This window comes from Protopterus annectens, chromosome 8.part0, assembly GCF_019279795.1.
Source record: "Protopterus annectens isolate FY-2018-M chromosome 8.part0, PAN1.0, whole genome shotgun sequence".
Taxonomy (NCBI): domain Eukaryota; kingdom Metazoa; phylum Chordata; order Ceratodontiformes; family Protopteridae; genus Protopterus; species Protopterus annectens.
This window is the reverse complement of record NC_056741.1, coordinates 1,336,485,880-1,336,513,421: the sequence shown is the minus strand read 5'-3', so window position 1 is coordinate 1,336,513,421 and position 27,542 is coordinate 1,336,485,880. Positions and strand designations below refer to the sequence as shown.

General features: G+C 43.8%; 1 protein-coding gene across 1 annotated transcript in view; it reads left to right on the top strand.

Moving 5' to 3' along the window:
- The window catches only part of CEP95 (centrosomal protein 95), a 1,662,476-nt gene that overhangs the window by 165,972 nt on the left and 1,468,962 nt on the right, over positions 1–27,542 (top strand). The window lies entirely within an intron of this gene.

Here is a 27,542-nt window from a genome sequence, read left to right as displayed (position 1 = left end):
AACCCACTTATCACCTATAACTACGCATGCCCATTTTTGGCGACCGTCAACATGACCAAATCACCTAGAGCCATATTTTACACCATTGAGTGGCTAGTCCTGCCACGGCACGCAGTCTGTGATCCGTGTTCTCTTGAGGATACTGCGCACCACAGTAGATGCCCAAAACGGTTGGTCTGTACAACTCTTCCCCCCTATAGGACACAATGTAGTGTCTGTGCTGCTGCCCACAGCTCCATTCATTTGTGAGTTTGAGATGGAAACACTGGCACAGGGAGAATATGCAAACTCCAAACAGGCATTGGTCAAAGGTCAGGATCGAATGTTGTACCTTGTGCATGGGAGGCGAAGACCTTAAGCACTAAGCCCCCCCTAGAAGAAGTAAGAACAACAGTAAGGAAGATGAAGTCAGGGAAAGCAGCAGGCTCAGATGAGGTCACAGTAGATATGATAAAGATGATGGGTGAGATAGGGGAGAAGTGGCTCCTGAGAGTACTCATAGCAGTATGGAGAGAAAGGCGTATCCCAGATGACTGGAGAATAAGCATTCTCATCCCAGTATACAAGAACAAAGGGGACATCGACAATTGTGGGCAGTACAGAGGCATCAAACTCCTATCACATTGCATGAAAGTTCTGGAGGGGGTAATTGATAAACGGATACGTTAGAGTAGTAGAATGTAGGATGAGAGATGAGCAGTTTGGATTCAGATCAGGATGCAGCACAACTGACCCGATGTTTGCATTGAGACAGATACTTGAGAAGAAGCCAGAGATGAGGAGAGAATCCAAATGGGCATTCCTAGACTTGGAGAAAACATATGACAAGGTCCCAAGAAAGCTGATCTGGGCAGTACTGCGGTGGTTTGAAGTCCCAGAAACATTGGTAGAATTAGTGCAGGCTATGTACAAGGACCCAATGACTCAAGTACGAACAGTGTTCGACCTCACAGAGGGGGTTCCCAGTGGGTGTGGGTGTACATCAGGGTTCAGCTCTGAGCCCACTGCTGTTCATACTGGTGATGGACTACATTAGCAAACAGGTTGGAGGGGACGGATCAACAAAGCTGCTGTATGCAGATGATGTGGCATTACAGGCAGACTCTGAGCTAGAATTCAGCAAAGGATAGGAGAATGGAATGCAAATTAGAAGGCACATGGGATGAAACTAAGCACAGATAAGACTGCAGTAATGGCAGCAAATTGGGGAAATCGGAAGAAGCTGAGAAGAGAGATAGAAGGGAAGATAGTGGAACAGGTAAACAGCTTCAAATATCTGGGAGGAGTAGTTGAGGAGAAAGTAGTCTGAATGAAGAGGTCAAAGCTAGAATCAGAGGGGTTGCAGCCAACTGGCATAGAGTGTCAGATATAGTCTATGACAAAAGAATGCCAAAGAAGCTGAAAAGTAAGGTGTATGAGACAGGGGTGTGACCAGTACTACTGTATGGTACAGAAACCTGGGCAGTAAAGGCAGAACAGTTGAAGAAGCTAGAGCGATGGAAGTGAAGTGCCTGAGAAAGGTGATAGGATGCACACTGTGGGATAGACAAAGAAATGAGGACATAAGAGCAGAAGCCAAAGTAGCTCCAATTGCAGAAAAGATCAGAGAGAACACATTACGATGGTTTGAGCATGTGTAGAAAAGCAGAAGATAATCTGATGAGGAAGATTTGGGACAGACAGGAAGAAGGTAAGAGGAAGCGAGGACGTCCAGCAAAGAGGTGGATGGATTGTGTGAAAAAAGATTTGCGACAGTCAAGCATGAGTGTTGAAGGCAGGAGTGTGGCACTGAATCGAGAGAGTTGGCGACAGTTAACACCATACCCCGACCCCATGTAGAAAAATGGGAAAAGGGGGATGATGAGGATAGCCATTTGTGGCCGACTCAGTTGTCCTTAAACTTAGGCTTCCCCTTTATCCCTCTGTCCTTTAATCTGTCCATAACAACAGAAACATCAGACTTTGCATGAGGAGCAGTATCCAAATGTGCGAAAGTCCATGGTCTGTGGAACCAACAAGAAAAACTGAAGCACGAAAAATGTCAAAGAAATGATGACCTTGAAAATGCATTCAGATCTTTAAATCTGGATTTTGGGCCCTCAACTATGGTGTTGTCTATGATTACTAGTCATGTGCTACATAAACAAGGGGAACCAGATCCTACCCCTTTGCAGACTTGCTAGTTCCCACACTATCATTTGATCCAACTATGGCGAACTCCAAGTTTATCTGTTTGCCTCCATACACAAGATAGGAGTTCTGTGATCCACCCCAGTGTTGAACTACTTAAACTGACTGCCTGCATGACAGAATTTGGACACCTCTTTGGTACCTTTTTTTTCTGAGGATGTGCAGCGAGTATTAAAGAAATGTAGAAAAACCTGCTATTAGAAAGTCACATATGGCTAAATAGAAAAAAAGTTTTCTATTTGGTGCCAAACTTGAAAAAAAAAAAAAACAGGATTTTTTTTTTCAGGGCTCATACCTCCTTGGTACTGCAATATTTGTACAAGTTGCTGTCCTCTGACCTTTCACACTCTTTCATTAAGATTCACCTTTCAGCTGTCTTTCTCTCTGCTTGTTTGCCAGTGGATCTTCCTTTTATACCTTATCTCAAGTAAAACAATTCCTGAAAGGGGTTTTGCATATCCATCTACCTAGGAAGTAGTTGGGACCTGCTTGGGATCTGAATTTTGTTCTGGAGAAACTTGCATTTCTTACTATTGAACCAGCTCGTGAGGTTGATTTCTAAAGTTCATGTTATGGAAACTAGTGTTGTTTGCTGCTCTGAATTCTGCTAGAAGTGTGTCTTACAAGCAGTTAGTGACCCTGTCTTATCTCCTCTTTTATACGGATAGTATAACTTTGAGGACTAGTCATTCATCTTTTCCCAAGTTGGTTTCAGAGTTTACAATGAGCCAGGTGATCCATCTCCTTGTCTAATTTTCCAGAACTAAAAGCATTACAAATTCTAATCAGTTTATTTTTTCTTGTCTTTGTATGAAATAATCTGTCTAAATAGTTTCCAAATGGTTGTCTCATACTGTTTAGTTTTGTTATTCTTGCCATAACATCACACTTCCAAGCAAGGTCAGAGCCCATTTTTCCAGGGCCAGGACTACTTTTATTGCTTTTTGGAAGGTTTTGGATGCTAGAAATATTCTAGAGCAGCAATTTGGTCTTCTCTCCAAACATTACAAAACTGGTGCTAGTACCCTGGTCTAGTCCTAGAAAAATCTTTCCCCAGTGGTTCATTGACTGATCCTTCTTTTCACCTCCCTTTCTTTCTAAGCTTTGCTATTCATCCCATATAGCTTAGGATACAGCAACAGTGTTCTAATGATGACTGATACAGTTGTGCAAGTACTGTTTCCATAACATTAGATGATCTTCTAGATTACTGTTGTAGTACAAATGCCCTCCCTTCCTCCTTCCCCCTTGTGGCTTTGGTTATGCCAGGATGGGTGCCCCCACCTTTACTTTTTCTCCTAGTGTACATTTTTATTACAGGACTCTGGCAAGAAGGCTATCACATTTTGGTGCCCTTATGTTTGTTTTTCTACCAATTTGCCCTAGAGTGCTAATGGCTGTATGGAAGTGTGTAGGGTGCCCCAGCGCTTTGGAAACTGGCTAGACAGGGTCCTTGGCAGTATGCATCATCTATGGCTTTGGCTACTGCAACAGTCATATAATTGAGCATCTATTGTCATGGTAGGTTTACTTGTGCAACTGCACTTTTTCTATTACATTTTGAAAACCAAAAGTTGAATGCTTTGACCTGTAGTGTCATGAACCTGTGTCTCAGTTCCTTGGACTTTTCTGCTCTGTCTTCAAAGAAGAGAAGTATCCAGAGAAGTTGGTTTCATTCTGGCTTCCTCATTGCTCTGGCCTTTGGCAGGTGATTCAGCTGTGTTGATGTCTGAGCCTTTGATTGTCTTTCAGATTCACTTGACTTCTCTGACATTGCTTTTTGTGAGGCCGCTAAGAACTAGGAGACAAGCATGTCCTCTGAGGGTGTTCAAGCAGGGAAGAACGCACTCTTACCAGGAACATAGGAGGGGGTAGATGTTATTCCCCTTACAGAGCTTCACCAAGGAATCACATTCACAAGGTTCCTAGGGAGATGGTCATTCATCAGAACACTTAATCTGATTATGTTAATCCTCGTTCAGTCATTACGCATGGGGTGTCTGTTCCGACCTCGGAACCGAGCCAGCCATTTTTCAAGCTTGTGTCAGCAACAAACTCTCGAGCTAAACTCTTACCCATAATTCCCCTCTCCCTGTTACCTCAGATTTCGTTTGCCATGTTGCAGTTAAGTCGTGTCATGCTACTGCTCTTGAGCTAAGTACACATTTTTGATCTTTTCAAAAATTTGAGTAAACTTTTTGAGGAAAAAAAGTAGTTATTTAGTTATTTCTTACCTTATCGCACCTAGCAACTACTCCTTGTGCTCTTATTTATTTATTTTGTTTCTTTCTCTTACCGACTAGGTATTTCTTCCCTTTACCATCATTTTTAAATCTTTCTGGGCCTTACCTTCGGGTAATTCCTTTTTGGTAACCCTTCTTTCCCTTTCTTTACTATGACAGATAAAAAAGGCAGTCCAGGTTTTAAAAGATGTGTGGAATGTGGCCATAAATTTTCTGTCTCTGATGCACATTCTTTGTGTTGTTTGGGTGTGCCTCATTTAACAGTTGACCCGCCTTGCGGGATTTGTAAGAATTTCACTAATAGGACTGTCGTTGAAAGAAAGAATAAGTTTATTTTAAAGGGGCTACTTAAATCTTCCTTTTCATAGGCTATTTCTGGGATTGAAGTCTCATCCCCTCCAAGCTCCCACAAGAAAAGGAGTGATGATTATAAAAAGTCTAAGTCTCTTCCATCCTCTCTGGCTGAAGGAGTCCCTCACCGAAGATGCAGACTTGAAATACCTAGTCGGTAAGAGAAAGAACCGAGACCTAAAAAACCTAAGCTTTCTGCTATGGATTTGGCTGCTTCAGCACCGATGATTTTGGAGCCTAGTTATTCAGTTCCAAGTCTATCGGCACCATCTACTTTTTCGGCACCGAGTAGTGTACCTTATACAGCGTCTGAACCGAGGGGCTCCTCGGTTCAGACTCCATCGGCACAGACAGTACAGTCCATACAGTTTTTGTTGACGCCGATAGGTTTGTCGACGCCAATCTCCCTCTCAGTTCAGATCATCGATTCGGTGCCGACTACTCGCTCAGCACCGACCATTCCTTTTCTGTTGCAGACTCTCTCAACACCGCCAGCTACCACTTCGGTACTGACCTCGACAGTGCAGACATTGCCTTCGGCACTGATGGTTCCCACGGGGCACACTACTGTTGTTCAGGCCATGCCACCTCCTCTTTTGGCGGTACAAACTCCCACCGTTGTGGGCACTGAACTTGTTCCGACTTTGGATAGACCTGATTCTCCTTTAGCTATGTTTATGAGATCCACTAGAAGCTTCTCTGAACATGATGTGCTGCGTCTTGTGGATCAATTGCTTCTGGCTAGAGGTATTCTTCCTCCAAGGACCTGTACTTCCTCGGGAGGTGACAATTCTTCATCTGAGCCCTCGTCACTGTCTTGGAAGCCCCTTACTATAGCACAGTCTTCACCTGCGGTTCCCCTTTTGGATCTCACTAAGGAACCTCAGTTGCCTTTGTGGCAGGATTCTCTTGCCACTACCCAGGACGCTAACTGTGGCGCCCCTTCTTCGGCTTTCCGCAGCCGTCCAGGGACTCCGAGTCGGGAGAAGACTATTGCGTCGGCTGATGTTTCTATACTATCAGTGCCTCCGCTTTTTACACAAGAACACCGGGCACGAGAGCCTCAGGACTTACCCCCACAGGAGGCCCCTATTGAGCTGTCTTCCCCAGTTCCTCTCTCTGAGGAAGTTCATCGAAAGTCTTTGTGTAAGAGGAAACACATGGACTCCACTGAGGAGTCCCTCACCGAAGACGCAGACTTGGATGATGGGGAAGGGTCCTCTAGGTCACCCTGTGAGGTATCCTTCAGCGATATCCTAGAAATCCTGAAACAGAGAGGTGATTGGCAGCCCTCTAACCCAACCTCTGAAGACTCTGTGTTCCTACAGGCCTTTTGTGCCCGGCCCCCTACCTCCTGGGTTACTCCACCTGCCGACGAACTGGTCCGGCTCATCGTGCAGCATGCATGGAAGGCTCCTGACACAGTTGAGGCCATTCCCCAGAGGCCAGATAAAATTTTGTCCCCTCCTGAGAGTGACCCCCATTGGTCCAAAGGTCTTCCGGTAGATGCCTTGGTGGTGGCGGCTGCAACTAAAAAGGACCTGGTGAACGAAGAAAGCCAGACTGTTCATCCGCCCAGCAGAGAGTCTCAGGCTGTAGACAGAATTGGGAAGCATACCTTTGCATCAGGGACCTTTTGCAATCAGGGCTCTGAACTATATGGCACATTTTACCAGGCTTCAAAGAGATTTAATCTCTGAGCTCTCTGAAACTTTGGCTGGTGCTGTCTGATGAGGTCCGTGACAAAGTGGCCTCTCAATTAGCCACCATTGAATCCATTTCTAACTCCTCCATGTCTCTCATTTCTCATGCATCAGAAGGAGCAGCTGGAGCAGCGGGTGCAGGCATTGTTCTGAGACGACTTGCCTGGATGCGCTTGTGTGATTTCGCGGAACCCTTCAAGGCTTCCTTTATCAGTGCTCCAGCTGAAGCCTCTTTGTTGTTTGGTCCCAAAGTTAAAAGCACACTGGCTAGATGTGAACAGGACGGTAAGACCCTTTCTGCCGTGGGTGTCCATTATTCTTCCCCTCAACGGGCTTTCTCCAGAAACCAAAAAAGTGGGAAGATATGGCACAAAAAATCTCAGGGCTCCTTCCATGACACACAGGCCGATTTTTTTCCCCTAGAGGCAGAGGGAGAAATTCTCAGGGAAGACGCCCCTTTTGAGACCGAAGAGGTCCGCGTAACCAGGGTTCCAGGGATTCTTTCATTGGCCAACCCTACCAGTGCTCCTGAGGACCGGCCCAACTGCTTTCCTCTGGAAGTGGTTGGGGGTCATTTCTTTTTATACCTTTCTGCCTGGCTAACAGTCCCCACCAATTCTTGGGTACAAAAGATGATAACAAGAGATTACCATATCCCATTCGATCTTTATCCTGCCACCTTAAGGAAATTACCCGACGTGCCACTCAGTCAAAGGGTACAGGCAGCATTAGAGATTGCAAAGCTGCTAAGCAAAAGAGTCATCGAAACAGTCCCACCAGACCAGATAGGATCCGGATTCTACTCAAGACTATTTTTGGTGCCAAAAAAGACCGGGGACTGGAGACCAATTTTGGATCTCAGTGTGTTTAAACAAATTCGTAAAGATACAGAAATTCCGGATGGTCACTATACAGTCTATCCTCCCACTTTTGGAAAAAAAACGATTAGATGTGCTGTATAGATCTTCAAGATGCGTACTACCACACAAAAGTGGACAAACAGTCAAGGAGATTCCTTCGCTTCCGTGCGGGAACCAGTCATTATCAGATGTTCGTGTTTCACTGTTGCAGTCATTACATTTGGGTAATCTGCTGACAGGTTGCCCTCAGTCGGTCAGAATATCAAAGTCTTGGGTCCTGCATCAGTTGCTGTCTCCTCTTCCATGACGTCAGGTCATCAGGGGTATAAAACATGCAGCTGACGCCATTTTATTCCGTCTTTCTTGCTGCTTGGTGCCCGAAGCAGAAGCAGTTCGCAAGTGCCGGTCGGCCGACTTCTGAAATTTTTGCATTCGAGTTTCAGAACCGAAGTCTTTAATTAACGCTAAGTACTCAGTTGGGGAAACTTTTTCTTGCTTCTTACAGATGTCAGTAAAAGTTAATAATTGCATTACTTGTGGGAAGCAAATACCTCATAAGGATTTTCATTTGTACTGTATTCCTTGCCTAGGCCCAGATCATAACGTGCCTTGCTGTTGGTTTTGTGCTAGATTTAACCAACGCACTATTAAGCGTCGGTATATTTTTGCTGCAAAATATTTTGGATCCAGATTTAATTACCCTGAAATGTCGTCTGATAGCAATCCGACTACCGGAGTTCACAAAAAACACAAAGAAAAAGACCGAGACAGACCGTCGAGGTCCAAAACCAATGACGAAGCTTCTCTTAAGTCAGTCGCCAGTTCGCCGGTACTTAGTGAGGCATTTTTTCAGCCCCTGATACCCACTACTTTTGAGTCGCCGGCCTCTACCGAGACCCATGCGGAGTCCGGTATACTGCGAGATTCTCAGAGTATTGTACCCACGGATGTCTCTCCCTCAGATGGGTCCGGAGCCGCTGAGCAGGCACCGGCTTCTGAGGGTGTTTTCAGGCCTCAACATTTCTATATAAAACCGACGCCAGCTTCTAAGACAAAAACAACTTCTAAGTCTAAAAAACCGACGCATGAGCCTCGTACTCAGGCCCCTATGCCTAAAAAAACAGATGATCAAAATGGCTGAGGACTTAATTACCTTGATCAGGGGTTCCCAACCCCACCCTGCTAAGAGGCCTAGGCAAGACATTCATTATGAATCTTCAGATCAGGTTTCTATTTCTTCTGATTCCTTTTCTGATCAGGAATTTTCTATACCACCCTATGAGGATTCAGATGCAGAAGAATCCATTCCATCTGCATCTCCTCCTGAGGATTATTCTTTTTGAGAAAACTTGCATACTTTAAGGGAACATTTTCATTGGGAGAGTTAGGATTTCTCTGAATTAAAAAAGAGGCTTAGGGATGTTTTTCTTCCTCAGCATAGGCCTTTGGCTATACCTCCTGCATTAGACATTGTTGATGTGTTTTCGGAATCAAGCATGGCTCCTGATTCCCTACCTCCGGCTCCTAGTAAGCCAGACAGATATTACAGGGTTCCTGACTCCCACAAATTTTTATTCAAAAATCCTGCTGCTGATCCTGAAACTCTTTCACAGGGTCCCAAAGCTGTAAAGGCCTCTACAGCCAAAAATCCTACCCCCTCTGATGGAGATTCCAGGGCACTGGATAGATGGGGAAAGAAGGTTTATACGTCTGCAACCTTGGCAATTTAGGGCCTTAAACTGCCAGTTTCATATGCTTAAATATCAACAGTATGTTATGGGCTTATTGAAACAGAAAATTATGTTGATTTCTGATTGTGTGGAAAATAATTACAGGAATTATTGCATGCAGCAGAACAGGTTGGAAAGCATACTTTGTAATGTGGTTTTGATTCCTTGGAGGCCTCTTGCAGGGCTGCAGTTACTGGATCTGTGATTAGAAGGCATGCCTTGCTCAAGGAGCAAAATCTGCCTGATCATGTTAAGGCTAAATTGTTGGATGCACCTTTACAACATGATACTTTGTTTGGTAATAAGGCAGAAGAGGTTTTAAAGAAAATGGAAGACTAAGCTAAATCTATGCAAACTGTAAAATATTTCTTACAAGTGCAGCCACCCAGATTCAGTAGGCACTGGCCTACTAAAAATTGATCCTTTCCTGTGTCCAGCAGAGCCTCACAAGGCAAATCCAGGTGCTCAAAAGGCTCTAGATACCAGTCACAGGGTTCTTACAGATCAAAGCAATGGGATGCCTCTACCTCCAAATCTGGAGGAAACAAAGCACAACCCTACAGTAAGCAGTCTCAATGACCTCCCTCTACCATCATCAAGCACTTATCTTTTGGCAGCCCCATTGGGGGGAGAATTAGCACTTCATGCTCAAAGTTGGCAGTTAATTACCCAGGACAAGTGGGTATTAAACATAGTATCCCAGGGGTACAGATTTCATTTCCATACTTTGCCAATTCCAAACGGTTGGCCAGATCTGCCACAAAATCAATGGGCAGAGGCTCAGAAACAAGTGACGTCCCTCATGGATATGGGGGCTATTCAACCAGTACCAGAACAGGAAAAAGGACAAGGGTTTTATTCAAGACTGTTCCTGGTACCCAGAAAAGACCATGCCTGGCATCCAGTACTGGACTTATCAATTTTGAACACATTCTTGGACATCCCAAAATTCAAAATGCTGACTTTACAACAGCTACTGCCCATGCTGGGCAAGAATGCTTGGTTAGTGACTCTACACTTAAAAGAGGCATACTCGCATATCCCAATAAGGGAATCTGGCAGAAGATACCTCCGCTTCAAGGCAGGTTTTATGCATTACCAATTATCTTCACTGCCGTTTGGCTTATCTACACCGCCCAGGGTCTTTACAAAGTGCCTGGCACCAGTAATTGCATTTTGCAGACAAAGAAGCATACACATCTATCCTTACTTGGACGACTCTTTCATTCAAGCAGAAAACAAGGACATTCTTCTTCAAAATCTGGAGTTTGTAAAAAGGCTTCTAACATGCCTAGGGTACACAATAAATGAAAAGAAATCACAACTGGTACCCTCTCAAAAAATTACATTCCTGGGTGCAAGCTTGAATACAACTGCCCAGATGGCTTACCTTACGCCAGACTAACAAAGGCAACTGTGACTATATACTTCAAACAGATGGCAACACAAACCCAGTTATCTGCAAGACAAATTCTGTAGGCTTTGGGGTTCATGGCATCCTGTATTCTACTAATTCCATATGCAAGACTGCATATGAGGAAACTTCAGTGGTATCTAAAAAGTTTATGGAGTCAACATTGTCACAGTCTGGAAACTATGATTCCTCTCATTCCCTGCCTACAACAGGAGTTTCTATGGTGGGCAGAGACGTGTCATCAGAACAAGGGACGGTCTTTCACTCTACCCCCTGCCACCCAGACCCTAACTATAGACGCATCAGACTATGCTTGGTGGGCCCACCTGGCAGGGAGATGCATTTAGGGCATATGGAGCCCAAAACAAATGCATCTGCATATCAGTCAGAAAGAGATGCTAGCTGTTCAGAATGCCCTGACAGCTTTCAAGGACTTACTTCATCCAGGACAACTACTGATAAAGACAGACAACACTACAGTTATGTGGTACATAAACAAGCAGGGGGGTACACATTCCTACCCCCTTTGCAGACTAGTCATGGCATTGTGGGACACAGCCTTGACTTACCAGGTACATCTTCAAGCTCAATTCCTGCCAGGAAAACAAAATATTCTTTGGCGACCTAAGCAGACATCTTATGGACCCTCACGAGTGGAAACTGGATCCACAAGTCTTCAGCATGATAACACAGAAATGGGGGAGCCCAGACATAGATCTATTTGCCTCTCCCCAAAATTATCAACTGGACCAATTCTGCACAAGGACTTATCACAGACAAGCATGGAAAGTTGATGCCCTATCAGTCTACGCCTTTCCTCCTCTGCCTTTTCTCCCCAAGGTCTTGCTAAAGGTCAGACAGGAAAAAACAAAAATGATCCTAACTGCCCCGGACTGGCCTCGCCAGCACTGGTACCCAATTTTAAGGAATATGTCTCCACTCCCTCCTTGGTACTTGCCTCAGATACCTCATCTACTGTCTCAGCAGAGCAATTGAATTCTGCACACTCTGCTCCAAACTTTGAACCTGGCAGCATGGCTGATCATGTAATGATTCAAAGAAGACCTCTCAGTAAATCTGTGATGGATGTCATTTTGGAAGCCAGAAAGCCTAGTACTAGAAAATCTTATGCTGATAAATGGAAGAGATTCTGTGCTTGGAACCAAGCACAAGGAACGGACGTAGCAAAACCAAATATTCCTCAGATTTTACAATACTTGACTGAGATGCTTGACAAGGGCCTATCTTTTTCTTCAATAAAAATCCATGCCTCTGCTATCTTGGCTCATTACAACACGGAGCCTCCCATCTTTTCTCATGCTCTGCTAAAACAGTATCTTAGAGGGGCCAAAAATTTAAGGCCTCCCAGAAGATCACCAACTCCTGCATGGGACCTCAATTTTGTGCTGGAAAAACTCACCCTGCCTCCTTTTGAACCAGCAGCTACTGCAGATATAAAGTTTTTATCTTGGAAAACAGCTTTCCTTTTGGAAATCACTTCAGCAAGAAGGGTTTCAGAACTACAGGCCCTCATGGCTGTGGAGCCTTTTATTACATTTTACCCGGGCAGGGTGTCCCTCAGGACCAATCCTTCATTTATGCCTAAGGTGGTATCCAGTGTGGCTCTTAACCAAACTATTCACCTGCCAATATTTTACCCAAATCCGCCGAACAAGGGGGAGCGAATTCTGCATTCATTGGACATACACAGACCACTAAGATTCTTCTTAAACAGGACCAAATCTCTAAGAAAGTCTGAGCAACTACTGGTGGCATTTGCTGCAGGATCAGAGGGGAAGGCTATATCAAAGCAGAGTATTTCTAAGTGGATAAGCCACTGCATTCGTTTCTGCTACTTGCATCATGGTAAACCAGTGCCCAAGGGAATCAGGTCACATTCCACCAGGGCTGCCTCTACCTCAGCAGCCTTTCTCAGAGGAGTTCCAACCAAAGACATTCTAGAAGCTGCTACTTGGAGCTCTGTTCATACTTTTACAAAGCATTATCATTTGCCTCTCTTCTCTAAGTCCAGGGCAGGCTTTGCCACTGCAGTTCTTCAGGGCCTTATAGCTGCCCCAATGCTATTTAGTTCCATCCTCCCATCCATAGCTATGGGATTCCACCCAAATGTAATGACTGCAACAGTGAAACACGAAGAACATAGTACAGATGTGTACACTTACCATAAATGTAGATGTTCGAGTGTATTCACTGTTGCAGTCCGGGTTACCCACCCGCCATTCCCCCTTTTTCTTCTAGACCTTCTCTTTCCTTCACTATATTCTAAAGCCTTTGTGGTGTATTTGCTTTTAGATGAAGGTAAAGTTTATGTTGCTAAAAGTGCATTTATATATATATTGTTGTTTATTTATATATACATATTTTTGCTCCTCATTGGGGGGCACCTGACATCTGGGCAAGAAAAACTGAATAAAATGGCGTTGGCTGCATGTTTTATACCCCTGATGACCTGACGTCATGGAAGAGGAGACAGCAACTGACACAGGACCCAAGACTTTGATATTCAGGCCGACTGAGGGCAACCTGCCAGCAGATTACCCAAATGTAATGACTGCAACAGTGAATACACACTAACATCTACATTTATGTTAAGTTTACACAACTGTACTTTCCGAGTACTGCCGTTCAGACTCTCTACAACCCCCACAGTGTTCACAAAGAGCATGGCAGTCGTCACAGCATTCCTACGACTACAGGGATTCCAGGTTTTTCCATACTTAGACGACTGGCTCATTACCACCTCCAGCAGTCGTCTATTAGAAAAAGCGCTGGCTTTCTCTCTTCACACCGCAGAAAGGATAGGCATAACCATAAATTGGCAAAATTCCAATCTCACCCCGTCTCAATCCACAGAGTTCATAGGGGTCTTCCTGAACACAAAGAACTGCAGAGCACAGAATTCAAAGATTGAGACAACAATTGATTCCAATCCTCTCAAAGGAGAAATCCTCAGCTCACTCTGTTCTACAGCTGTTGGGTTCCATGGCAGCCTCCATTACAATTATTCCCCTGGCCTGGTTTCACATGAGACTTCTACAGTGGTTACTACTCACTCAGTGGTACCCTTTTCAGCTCTCTTCTTCAGCTGAGATTCGGATAACTCACAGGTGCAAGCAGGGCTTAAATTGGTGGTTGCCTCAGAATCCGCTTCAGTAGTCCCGTACCTTCTCCCCCCAACAGCCCACAGCCACAGTGACCACGGACACCTCCCTGATGGGGTGGGGGGGCCTATTTCAGGGAAAGATTGCCCAAGGTACATGGTCCAAAATGGAGGCCCATCTGCATATAAATCTTCTGGAGTTGAGGACTGTGCTTCTGGCGTTGCAAGCATTTCATCCCCTTATGCCATCTGAGACCATTACAATTCAATCAGAGAACATGTAGGTGGTCTGGTACATCAACAAGCAAGGCAGAACTAAGTCTTATCCCCTTTGCCGGGAGGCCATGAGATTATGGCAATGGACGATGGCTACCAACCACTTTCTTCTCCCAACGCACATTCCCAGGAGTTCCAACGTGATAGCAGACAGACTTGGCAGGTGCATTCTTCAACCTCACAAGTGGTCCCGGAATCTCTTGATAGCAGCAGAGATTTTCAACCGCTGGGGTCTTCCTTGCTGCGACCTCTTTGCTTCACCAACCAACTACAAATGCAGCAATTTGTTCGCCCTGATTCCCCCTCTGGGACAGTCACCCAGGGACGCTCTAGTCCACAATTTGCCCTCGGGTCTACTTTATGCATTTCCTCCTCTTCCCCTCATTCCCCAGGTCCTGAAGAAAGCCCGCTAGTTGAAGGCCAAATTAATCCTCATAGTGCCATTTTGGCCTTATCCGATTTGGTTCCCCTTCCTGAGGCCTCACCTGTTAGAGATCAACCGTGGACTCTCATTCCAACCCCAGACTTGATCTCCCATCTGCAGGACATGATTCACCCCAACCTAAACAGCCTAAAGCTCACAGCTTGGCTCCTCCACTTCAGTGATTGCCACGCAGAATGATCTATTCTTATCTGTAAGTGACATTCTCATTGCATCTCATAAGCCGTCTACCAGAAATACATATCTCAGCAAGTGGAAGAGGTTTACTATCTGGCTAAAAGAAAAACAGATAGTTCCTTTCTCAGCACCAGTACCCATAGCGCTAGAATATCCGTCTTGATTTATTCCAGTCTGGTCTTTCTGCTTCCACGATCAGAGTTCACTTGGCCGCCATGTCTAATTTTCACAATGGGGTCCAGGATTCTTCTCTCATGTCTCACAAATTATGCAGGACCTTCATAAAAGGCATTTTTCATCTAAAACCTCCCTTTAGAGGACCCATTCAACCATGGGATTTGGCTTTAGTCTTACAAGCTTTGCCAACGTCACCCTTCGAACCAGCTTCTTCTTGCAACTTCAAATACTTGTCCTGGAAGACTTTATTCTTAGTTGCCATTACTTCTGCCAGATGCATCTCCGAACTTCAAGCCTTGTGCATCAAGAAGCCATATCTGACCTTTCATAAGGACAGAGGGTCATTGAGAACTAATCCTATCTTTTTGCTCAAAGTGATTTCTGACATGTCCATTAACCAAACCATTGAATTGCTGGTTTTCTTTCCCGATCATTCAAACACAGGAGAGTATTGCCTACATACTCTAGACATTCACAGACAACTTTGTTTCTACTTGGACAGAACTAAAGCTTCTCACAAGTCAGATCAGCTTTTTTTGGCTTTTTCTGGACCTAGATTAGGATGTGCTGTTTCCAAGGTCACGTTGGCGAAGTGGTTGAAACACTGCGTGACCTTTATTTACAGCAAGCATAATCTGTTAACTACCGCTGTCAAGGCTCATTCTTCTCGGTCAGTAGCAACCTCAGCTGCTTTCCATGCTAGAGCTTCTTTACATGACATTTATGCAGCTACTACATGGGATAGACCACATACCTTCATCTGCCATTATAAATTAGATCTGGCTTCCAGGGGAAGAGCATCATTTGGCTCTCTGGTGCTCAGGAACGTGCTTCTATGAGGGCCTCCCAAGAAATAAGGTAGCTGGGGACTCTGTCCCATGTGTATGGAATGAACGAGGATTAACATCATCAGATAAAGAAGTTATGTCTTTCCATAATGTTCCATCTGTGATGTTGATCCTCGTTCAGTCATTATGACCCTCCCTCCATCCCCCTCCTGAGGCTTGTAGTGGATCTCACCTTCCGATTCAGATGGGTCAGTTGACCAGAGGTAGCCTCTACCTTCTTTTGACTTGCAAACTCAATTTGAGGTAACAGGGAGACGGGAATTATGGGTAAGAGTTTAGCTCAAGAGTTTGTGGCTGACACGAGCTTGGAAAATGGCCAGCTCTGTTCCGAAGTCGGAACCGATACCCCATGCGTAATGACTGAACGAGGGTCAGCATCACAGATGGAATGTTATGGTAAGACGTAACTTCTTTTTTTCTGTGCACAGTCTCAGAAAGAGGGTGCATGAACTTAAACATGCATCCATTCTTTCAACCCCTTTAGCTAAGGGAGTGGAAAGAAGACTAAATGAGTCTTTGATAAGGGAAAACTGAAGTGTTTCAGTCATTACTATCTGAATCTTCTACTCATTCTAAAACAAAGAGGTCCCCTTCTGCTTCTGATTTAGAGTCTGAAGTGCAGGAAGTAGGCCTTGATTACGCCTCACTAGATGTTCTTCGTGTTTCACTGTTGCAGTCATCACATTAGGTTATCTGCTTGCAGTAGCCCTCAGTCGGCCTGATTATCAAAGTCTTGGGTCCTTCGTCGGTTGCTGTATCATCTTCCATGACGTCAGGTAGTCAGGGGTATAAAGCATGCAGCCGACACCATTACTTTAGTCTTTCTTGCTGTGCGGTGCCTGAAGCAGAAGCAGTTTGCAAGTGCCAGTCAGCCGACTCCTGAAATTTTCGTTTTCGAGTTTCAGAACCAAAGTCTTGAACTAAAGCCAAGTACCTCATTGGGGAAACTTTTTCTTGCTCTAAACCAATGTCAGTAAAAGTCAATAATTGTATTTCTTGTGGAAAGCAAATACCTCACAAAGATTTTCATTCATACTGTATTCCTTGCCTAGGCCCTGACCACGATGTATCTCGGTATCTGTTTTGTACCTTATTGAAGCAACCCACTATTCTTCTTCAGTATATTTACGATTCTAAATATTTTGGTACTCGGTTCAATTATCCAGATATGTCTTCGATAAGCCATCTGACTACCGACATTCTGAAAAAATGCAAAGATAAAGACCGAGACAGGCCACCTAGGTCCAAAGCTGCCGCCGATGCTTTTCCTAAGCCACTCGCCAATTCGCCGGTACTCAGTGAGGCGCTTTCGCAGCCCCTGATACCCGCTACTTCAGATTAGCAGGCCTCTACTGAGACCCATTCAGAGTTGGGTATGCCGCAAGATGCTTCACTATGGAACCTGCGGATGTCTCTACCTTAGATGGGTCCGGAGCTGCTGTGCAGGCACCGGCTTCTGAGGGTGTTTTCGTGCCTACAGACTTGCATATTAAACCAACTCCACCTTCATTATTAAGGCCTAAATCTCGATCTATGTCTAAAAAACCGACACCCAGGCCACATGTTCAGGCCCCTATGCCTAAAAAAACAAATGATTAAAATGGCTGAAGATTTAGTTACTCTAATCAGGGGTAGACAACCCCCCCCTTCTAAGAGGCCTAGGGCTGAGCTTGACTATGAATCTTCTGAACAGGACTCTCTTTCTTCTGACTCTTCTAATAACCTGGATTTGTCCATACCTATTTTTGAGGATTCTGATGCAGTGGAGGACTTTTCTTTTGGTGAAACCTTACATATCTTAAGGGAGCATTTCCACTGGGAAAGTCAGGAATTTTCTGAATCCAAAAAGAGGCTTAGGGATTTCCTTCTTCCTCAGCATAGGCGTTTGGCTATACCTCCAGTACTAGAAATTGTTGATATGTTTTCAGAATCCAGTATGGCCCCTGATTCCCTGCCTCCGGCTCCTAGTAAACCAGACAGATATTACAGGGTTCCCGAGTCTCACAAGTTCCTTTTCAGAAATCCTGTTGTGGACCCAGAAACCATTTCTCAGGGGCCCAAGGGCATTAAGGATTCTATTGCTAAAAATCCTACCCCTTCTGATGGAGACTCCAGGGTGCTGGATAGATGGGGTAAAAAGGTTTGTACTTCTGCAACCTTGGCAGTCATAGCTTTAAACTGTCAATTTCATATGCTAAAATATCAACAGCATATCATGGGACTGCTTAAACAGAAATTGATGTTGATTTCTATGTGGAAAATAAAGATTTACAGGATTTATTGCATTCAACTGAGCAAGTTGGAAAACATACTTTGCAATGTGGTTTTGATTCTTTAGAGGCCTCTTGCAGGGCTGCTTTTACTGGGTCTGTGCATAGAAGGCATGCTTGGCTTAAGGAGCACTCTCTTCCTGATCATGTTAAAGCAGAATTGTTGGATGCTCCTTTGCATGAGTACCATCTGTTTGGCAATAAGGCTGAAGAAGTTCTAAAAAAAATGGAAGATAAAGCTAAATCTATGCAAACTGTGAAAGATTTTTTACAAGTGCAACCTCCAAGATTTAGTAGGCACTGGCCTACTAAGAACTGGTCCTTTCTAGCTCCTTCCAGATTCCCTCAGGCCAAACCTAGGCACACCAACAGCACCAGGTTTCAGTCCCAAGGGACTCTCAGAACTAAGCAATGGGGTGTTTCCACTTCCAAATCTGAAAATAACAAGACACCACCCTATGGTAAACAGTCTCATGACTTTCCTTTAAAATTACCAAGCACTTACCTCTCAGCCACCCCTTTGGGGGGAAAAATTGCTCTGCATGCAAAAAACTGGCAGCTTGTAACCCAGGACAAATGGGTTTTAAATATAGTGTCCCAGGGATAGAGATTTCATTTCCACACATTGCCAACTCCAAACGGGTGGCCAGACCTGCCCCCAAATTACTGGGCAGAGGCTCAGAAACAAGTACTTTCCCTCTTAAACATGGGGGCTATTCAGCCGGTACCAGAAGAGGGAAAGGGACAAGGTTTCTATTCCAGACTTTTCCTGGTACCCAGAAAAGACAAATCATGGCGTCCAATTCTAGACCTGTCTACTCTAAACACCTTTCTGGACATTCCAAAATTCAAGATGCTGACTCTTCACCAGTTACTTCCTATGCTAGGCAAGGATGCCTGGTTGGCAACTCTAAATTTAAAAGGCTTACCTGCATATCCCAATCTGGGAATCTTGCAGAAGATACCTATGCTTCAAAGCAGGCTATTTGCATTATCAGTTCTCTGCACTGCCCTTTGGCTTATCTACTTTGCCCAGGGTATTCGCAAAATGCCTGGCTCCAGTAATTGCATTTTGCAGGCAAAGAAATATTCAAATATATCCATACCTGGACGATTGTCTAATTCAGGTAAAAACCCAGGCCATACTTATAAAACATCTGACGTTTGTAAAAAGGGTTCTAACTTGTCTAGGGTACACCATAAACGAAAAGAAATCACAACTGGTAACCTCTCAAATAATTACATTCCTGGGTGCAAGCTTGAATACAACTGCTCAGATGGCTTTCCTCACACCAGACAAGCAAATTCATTTGGTGACTTACTTCAAACAGGTGGCCACAAAAACCCTGCTATCTGCAAGACAAATACTGCAAGCCTTGGGGTTCATGTCCTCCTGCATTCTTCTAATTCCATATGCAAGACTGTATATGAGGAAACTTCAGTGGTACTTAAAAAGTTTATGGAGTCAACATTGTCACAGCCTGGAAACCATGATTTCTGTCATACCTTGCCTACGTCTAGAGTTCCTATGGTGGGCAGAGGCCTGCCACCAAAACAAGGGACTGCCATTCACACCACCCCCTGCCACCTAAACCCTAACTACAGACGCATCAGATTATGCATGGGGGGCTCATCTGGCAGGGAAGTGCATTCAGGGCAAATGGAGCCCAAATCAAATGCACCTACATATCAATCAAAAAGAAATGCTAGCTGTACAGAATGCTCTGACAGCCTTCAAGGACTACCTTCATCCAGGACAACTAATGCTAAAGACTGACAACAACACGGTTATGTGGTACATAAACAAGCAGCAGGGTACACATTTCTACCCTTCTGCAGACTAGCCATGGCATTGTGGAACATGGCCTTGAGCTACCCAGTACAACTTCAAGCTCAATTCCTGCCAGGAAAGCTGAATATTCTGGCAGATGAACTAAGCAGAAATCTCATGGACCCACACAAATGGAAATTGGAACCATGGATTTTCAACATGTTGACAAGCAAATGGGGGAGCCCAGACATAGATCTTTTTGCCTCACCCCAGAACTACCAGTTGGACAAATTTTACACAAGAACTCCTCACAAAAAAGCCTGGAAGGTGGATGCTCTGTCCTTCAGCTGGAAAAACCTATCAATCTGTGCCTTTACCCCTTTCCCTCTGCTCACCAAAGTTCTGCTAAAAGTCAAACAGGACAAACCAAAAATGATTTTGATTGCTCCAGACTGGCCATGCCAACACTGGTACCCACTCCTGCGCAGTGTCACAAATTTCTCCATGGCATCTGCCTCAGACACCTTCCTTATTGTCTCAGCAGGAGAACCAAATTCTGCACCCTCAGCTCCAAACATTGAATCTTGCAGCTTGGCTAATCACTTAAATTCCCCCTTAGCATCCCTCAGCAAACCTGTGATGGATGTCATTTTGGAGGCGGGGAGATCTAGTACTAGAAAATCTTATGCTGACAAATGGAAAAGATTCTGTTCTTGGACTCAGTCAAAAGGGATGAGCACAACAGTGCCCAATTTACCTCAGATTTTGAAATACTTAACTGAGATGCTTCACAAGGGCCTGTCTTTTTCCTTGATTAAAATCCATGCCTCAGCCATTTCAGCTCATTACAACACAGAACTTCCCCTCTTCTCTCAGTACCTCAGAGGGGCCAAACACTTGAGACCACCCAGGAGAGCTCCAACCCCTGCCTGGGACCTTAACTTTGTATTGGAGAAGCTCACGCTACTTCCTTTCGAGCCAGCTGTTACTGCAGACTTAAATTTCTTTCTTGGAAAACTGCCTTCCTTTTAGCAGTCACTTCAGCTAGAAGGATTTCTGAATTGCAGGCCCTTATGGCAGTGGAACCTTTCATCATCTTTCATGAGGACAGGGTGTCACTCAGGACCAATCCATCTTTCATGCCCAAGGTGGTGTCCAGTGTGGCTCTTAATCAGTTCATTCATTTGCCAACTTTCTTTCCCAATCCACAGAACAAGGGGGAGCGGGTTCTGCATTCATTGGATGTGCACAGACAACTTTGATTCTACTTGGACAGGACTAAATCTCGAAGGAAATCTGAAGAACTGCTGGCAGCATTTGCTGCAGGGGCAGAGGGGAAGGCTATTTCAAAGCAAACCATTTCCAAATGGATAAGCCATTGCATTCATTTCTGCTGTAAGCACCATGGAAAACCTATCTCCCAGGGGATCCTATCTCATTCCACCAGGGCTGCATCTACTTCTGCAGCCTTTCTCAGAGGTGTTCCTACCAGGGATATTCTAGAAGCTGCTACCTGGAGTTCACTTCATACTTTCACCAAGCATTATCACTTGCCAATTTTCTCTAAATCCAGAGCTGGCTTTGCCACTGCTGTGTTGCAGGGCCTTATAGCTGGTCCTAATGCTGTATAAATCCATCCTGCCAACCATAGCTTTGGGAATCTACCCAAATGTAATGACTGCAACAGTGAAACTTGAACATAGTACAGTTGTGTACACTTACCATAAATGTAGATGTTCGAGTGTATTCACTGTTACAGTCTTGGTTACCCTCCCTCCAGCCCCCTGTTTTTTTCTCTTACTATATCTCTTTCTTTTAGTATGCTTAAAAGCCTTTTTGGTGTATTTGCTTTTGGTTGGAGGTATATTTTTGTGTTTTTAATTTTATTTTGCTCCCCTTTTGGAGGACACCTGACATCTGGGACAAGAAAAACTGATGTAATGGCGTCGGCTGCATGATTTATACCGCTGACGACCTGACGTCATGGAAGAAGGGATAGCAACCGACGCAGGACCCAAGACTTTGTTAATCAGGCCGACTGAGGGCAACCTGCCAGCAGATTACCCAAATGTAATGACTGCAACAGTGAATACACTCAAACATCTACATTTATGGTAAGTGTACACAACTGTACTTTCTGCCAGTGGTGTCATTTTGTGTAGCTTGGTTTGCTCCAGCTAGCTATTTGTAATGGAAGCTACCCTTGGGATAATCTCTGCTGACACTAAGGGTTGGTATATTGATGGTTTGCTCAATACTGAATGTAAGTGTTACTGAAGGCATCTGATTTTATTCCCTGCACCTGTCCGTGGTGCTGAATATAAAGTTGGTGTCCACCATGTTTCTGTTGTTGCAGTACCTTTTCAGTGGCTGTCTTTTATGTCTGTTGCCACACCCAGATGCAAACAGCAATACAGCCATCTGACCAACCTATTCAACATCATGTACCTGTCTGTCATGTCGTACAGGATAGAAGGTGGTTTGCATTGTTTCCCCAGGATGTCTGTACCCACACCTTCTTTCTTCTTCATCTTTGGACTTGCTACCTCTGAAGGTTATAAGGAAACCTAATGACTTTCTTGCAGAGTCTCCCACACTAGACATCAGTAACATTAAGGATATAGACTTTCTGTCACCCCCCCCCCCTTAAAACTGGTGAACTCTCACATATACTGTGACGGGGGGGGGTGGCTGATGGACCCTGTCTCCTACTCACAGAGGACACTGAGAAAGTATTTTTTTTTTATTTATCCAGCAATTATTTTGGATGGTTCCTCCATTTGTAAACATGTTAAGAAGCCCACAGTGAAGCATGGAAAAGTCCTGACAATGTGGCTCCTCTCACAGAGAAACTGGTTAGGAATCTCTGGTCCCTTAAGGAGTCAAACAGCTGGTCATAGACTCCTAAGTTGGAGGCTGTTACTGCAGCAGCCCTTAAAAAAAAGGCTGCAACTCCTCAAGAGGTCGGTAGTTCCTCCTCCATAAGGAGTTGAGGGCTGTGGATTGTCTTGAAAAGGATGATTACGTGCCTTCAGCATTTTCTCCTGAAGGTCATAAACTATTTGGTGCTTTATCAATCTGGTCCCATTGGAAATCACTCACATGCAGTAGACACCTGGAACAGTTGCCTTGCAGACCTCTCAAGCAAATGTTATAGTCCCAACTGGTACATTGGTTCCAAATCTCATGATGAGTGTCATGTCATTCAGTGGAAGGTTCAGCTTGGGCTGCATGATCTGCTACCACTATCTATTAGCATGCCTGGCACAGGATTACTAATTTTAAAGAGGGCACAAAGATGTAATTTCCAAATTCAACCTTTCAGTGCTTCTACCTATGTGGCCCTGAGGCTGAAGCTCCCTCGGATAATTTGGTGGGAGGAAGAGGTAGAAGGGGGTAAAACCTCTTGTAGATAGGAAGCTTCAACCTTCAGTGTTGCTTCTCAACAATGCAAAGGAGCCCATGCCAAATGTAGTTTCTAGATGGATGACAGCTGAAAAAAAATTCAAAAAGATCTCTTAATTTTCAGGGTAATTTTCCCAAATAAACTGCCTCCATGGAAGGATCGCTCTGTGGTAGTAGCAGAGTAGCCACAGTCCATCTTCAGATGGTCAGTAGCAAAATTCCAGAGTTTTTGCCTGACTGTCCCTTTTCCAGAGGCAGTCAGGGGCATATATTCTCCTTCATTTTGCTTGATTGGCAATCACTGTTGCCTGGGTGTTAAGGACTGTAATATCCAGAGGGTATCCAGTCCCCTTCCACACATTCTCTGCATCCAACATTGTTGCCCTTGTCTGATGTCCAATCCCATCAAAGAGCTGCAGTAAGGACAGGTCACTTAATACCCATCCCCACAAAGCTATGTAAGAGATGGAGACCAAGTGAAATTTGATGGAATAATTAACTTTTGCTAAACTCTTCCTGTTTTGTTTTCCTCAAATAACTTTTCATACAGGTCACCCATTTTGTTTCCTTTAGAACCACCCCTTTCTATGGATTTGAAATACATGTTCTGGAAGACCCCTTTTGTGACTGTCACTTCTACTAGAAGAGTTTCTGAGATGCAGGCAGTTTCACTGATGCATTATTTAGTGTTTCACTGAGTTTCGCTTGGAACTCCCTCCGTCTTTTTTATAGAAGGTGTTCACAGAGGCAGATTAAACCAGGCTGTCAGTCTGTTTTCTTCTGTAACTATTTTCAATGTAGAGGATGTCTCTCTTTGCATGGACATTCATGGACAACTCAAATTTGGTGCTAAGAGTACAAAGGCTATGCATAAAGATGACCAACTTTGAATTTCCTTTGCTAAAATCGGGTTGGGGCTAAAGGTTTTCCAGGGGCCATTATAAAACAGTATGGTAGAACCCTTGCAGTCACTCCAAAGGTTCATTGCATTAGAATGGTAGCCACTGCTGCCACCTTCTCCTATAATACTTTCTTAGAAGATATTGGTGTAGCAAATATTTTGACTTCCCTTAATGCCTTTGCAACACGCACTAAATTGGATGTCCTCTCTAGGTCCAGGTCTTTGTTTTGGACTGTCATTATCTGTGACATCATGAGGATACTGACACAGGGAGATTAACTTGAGACACTCTCCTAATAGTTATGAGACTGAATCTGTTCTTACTAGATATGAAAGTTATATACTTACCAATGAAACATCTATAAGAAAGTCTACCGCGTATAGCAAAACTTTTGTTTGTACCCCACAATTGATGGATTTTTCTTTACTTGTCTTTTTTTCTTATGCTGCATTGCAAAAGCACTAGAACAAAAGATCTGGAGAGAGGAGCATCTGTAATGCATAATCGTAAGGAGAAAGGAAAGGATTTTAAGTAGGAAAGTTAATTTTTATCTGCCAAGCTAGCCTAATGCATGCAACATTAGCCTTCTGGTTAAGGTGAGGTTGCACCTTCTTAGCAAACCTACCATTGCATAAGTACTTGTATGTCAACTTGTTTACACTATATAGTGCTGTCATTCTTGCACTTCTATGCAGCAATTGGGTAACAGTTTAAAGGCATAAAAAGTCTGCCTGGCATATTAAGATCAGCCCTAATTGTTACAAAAATTCCAGGTTATGGGATTTTGTGCGTTTTTTTCTGTGGTATGAGCATTTTTATTTTAAATTGGCACTTCATTAATTTTGGCTGTGGCAGCTTGATAAAATTCATCCATACTTGTACAAGTATTGTTCATAAATGTTTGTGGGTGTGGGTCTACTTCGAAATCCCAGAGCCCAGAATATCGACATTTAAAACCCCTAGACGAAAAAAAGGAAACTCGAATGTTGGATTTTTACTAGGGATAAGTAAACACTTGGCCAAATGGAAACAAAACTCATGCCAAGGTAATTAAAACTCACCTACACCCCCCTCTAACTATATATACCAACTCCAGAATTGCACTACAGTGGAGAAAAGGGCATGTTGGGCAAGTGTTTACTTACCTTAATAAAAATCCGAAGTTTGAGTTTCCTCGGTTTCATGATTTTCATCTCTGGATTTGAACATCGATATTCTGGGCATCATGATTTCGAAGTAGGCTGTGTGTGTGTGTGTGTGTGTGTGTGTGTGTGTGTGTGTGTGTGTGTGTGTGTGTGTATGTGTGTGTGTATATGTGTGTGTGTGTGTGTGTGTGTGTGTGTGTGTATATAGGTGTGTATGTGACCAGACTTGAGTTTGTCATTTATGGTATATTTATTATGATTAAGAGCATGCAGTGTTGCCTTTTTGAAGGCTACTTTATTTGCTCTACGTGAGCTGCAGCAACAATCTTTTCATAATGTTTAATTTCTAGTTCATTTATTATGACTGAAAGGGCAGCCTTTCTGATGCTGTTTATATTTTCCGCAAGCTGCTGTTGTGCTCCATCCACATACAAGTTTTCCTCAGAATGATATTTAATATAGAGTTATAAGAATGTTTCCCTTTTTTTTTCATTCCTTTTCAGTAGTGGGTGCGGGAGAATAACCAAAATGAATAAATGTCATTCACTCTACCAGCTATATCCTGGAATAGGTAATAAATGCCAAATAATTCAGTATATTTTTGAACAGCACTGCAGATGCTTGTATATTTGATTAAACCCGATTGGTCTATACCTGGGTACCTTTTTCTCTTGTATGCTATATAGTGTAGCTGTGTAATTATTTGAAATGCTATTGGGGCATGCACTTTGCTATCAAAAGTCAAGGTTTGCAGTACCTTTTTGTTGTGCATCGTAAGCATAATGCACAAGTGCCTTGGACTCCGGTGTCCCCTTTATAAGTAGGTGGCACAGTGCTAAACTAGTGTGTCACAAGCCTCACTTAACATACATCATTTATAATTTTTGTGTGCATTACTGCGCATTTGTGTACTTAAGCATAGCATGTACCTCCCTTTTTAAGTGCCTTAGCATAATTTATAACCCTTGCAGTACTTCTGTTTGCCAAATTCACTGTGATGTTGAGACCGTATCAGAATTGTTATCGCCTGACACGTTGTACACGGGCTGTTTATGTCTTATTGATGGCCCATGCTACTGAATGTGTGTAGTAATAGGAGGATTACAGAAAGTGATGGCATTGAGTGCAGGGGGTGCTAACTATTTTACTGACCTGTTCTCAGTGGAGAAGGAGTTGCTTTTGATTGGCATTGTCACTTTTTTCCAGCCTGAGCAGAAAAAGTTTGGCTATGTAGTTGTGTTTTGTTTTTAAACTTTTTTTGCAGGTCAGCACTAGTAGTTGCAGTTGAATGTCTGTGCTGTTTTTAAGTAAAGTGCACAGAGGCATGCTGTTCATCCTGGTAACAGTTGTTCACCTTGGCACACTTTGCAAATGTGGTATATGCTCTTCCAGTCCCTTGGGTAGCCCTCCCCTTGTCAGCATTCAGTATGCTGTTAGCATATGGACAATGCAGTGTGCCATTTCTGTGTGCCTTTTATTTTCTCACATACTGGACACTGAGGCAAGTTGACAGATGCACTGCAGTTTTGTGTATGCCATGTGTAATTTCCACTGCTAATGTGGACTCTGAAATCTCTCTTTCTACTGATGGATGGGGGGAGCACATGTCAGGCGCTGGAAGCAGTTGAAGACTGGGGGGAGGCAGAGGGTGAGAGGGGCACTTAGTGATTTAAAAAGGGCATTTTTTTTAAACTATTTATGAACCACATCATAGGTTCACTTGGAGGACATTTTAAGCTTAACCAATTTCACTTTTGGTGCTTGAATTAACATTTCCTGATTGGTGTTACCGATCCCATGGCTGTTAATTGTATATTGGCCCTAGTGAGAATAAATGTGATCGTACTATAGATAATTTGAGGGGACCCATGTAAGGGATGCAGCATTTAGGAACTGCATCTATCCATTAGTGGCATGAGGGGCAATCTTGGAGTACATTTTCTATTGCCCATCCCTGGATCCAAGTTGCATTTGAATATGGACAGGGATGAACTTTGTTTTACTTGAATGGATAGTGGTAGCCTCTGTGATATATCCATCTCTCCACAACATTCAGTTTAGATACCCGGACTGAGTATTTCTGATGCCATTTGACTTGCTGATGCTCAGTAGGTCCATCTGTATTGGGTCCGAGGATGCCTGGTATGCCAGACATGTCACTTCTAAGCACTCTGTAGGATACTAAGTATAGCAATAAATCTTTCAGGTGGTCCATGCAAGACCTATTGTTTAGAACTTGCATCCTTTTAGCAAGGTTTGTCTGTGGGTATTCCAATTGTTGCATGGGTCTGGACAGAAGCATGCCAAAGTGGGCATTATAGAAAATGATTGACCTAATGAGGGCTTTGTAAAGGGGGAAAATAATATCTCAAAATGTAGTCACAATCAATTTGTTTATAAGCTGTGCAATATAGAAAGACTTTCTTATGACTCTGGGCACATATTGGTCAAACGTTAGGTCACTGTGCACACAAGGTCCCAAATGCCAAACAACTGTGTCAGTTGTCAGGGGCCTTG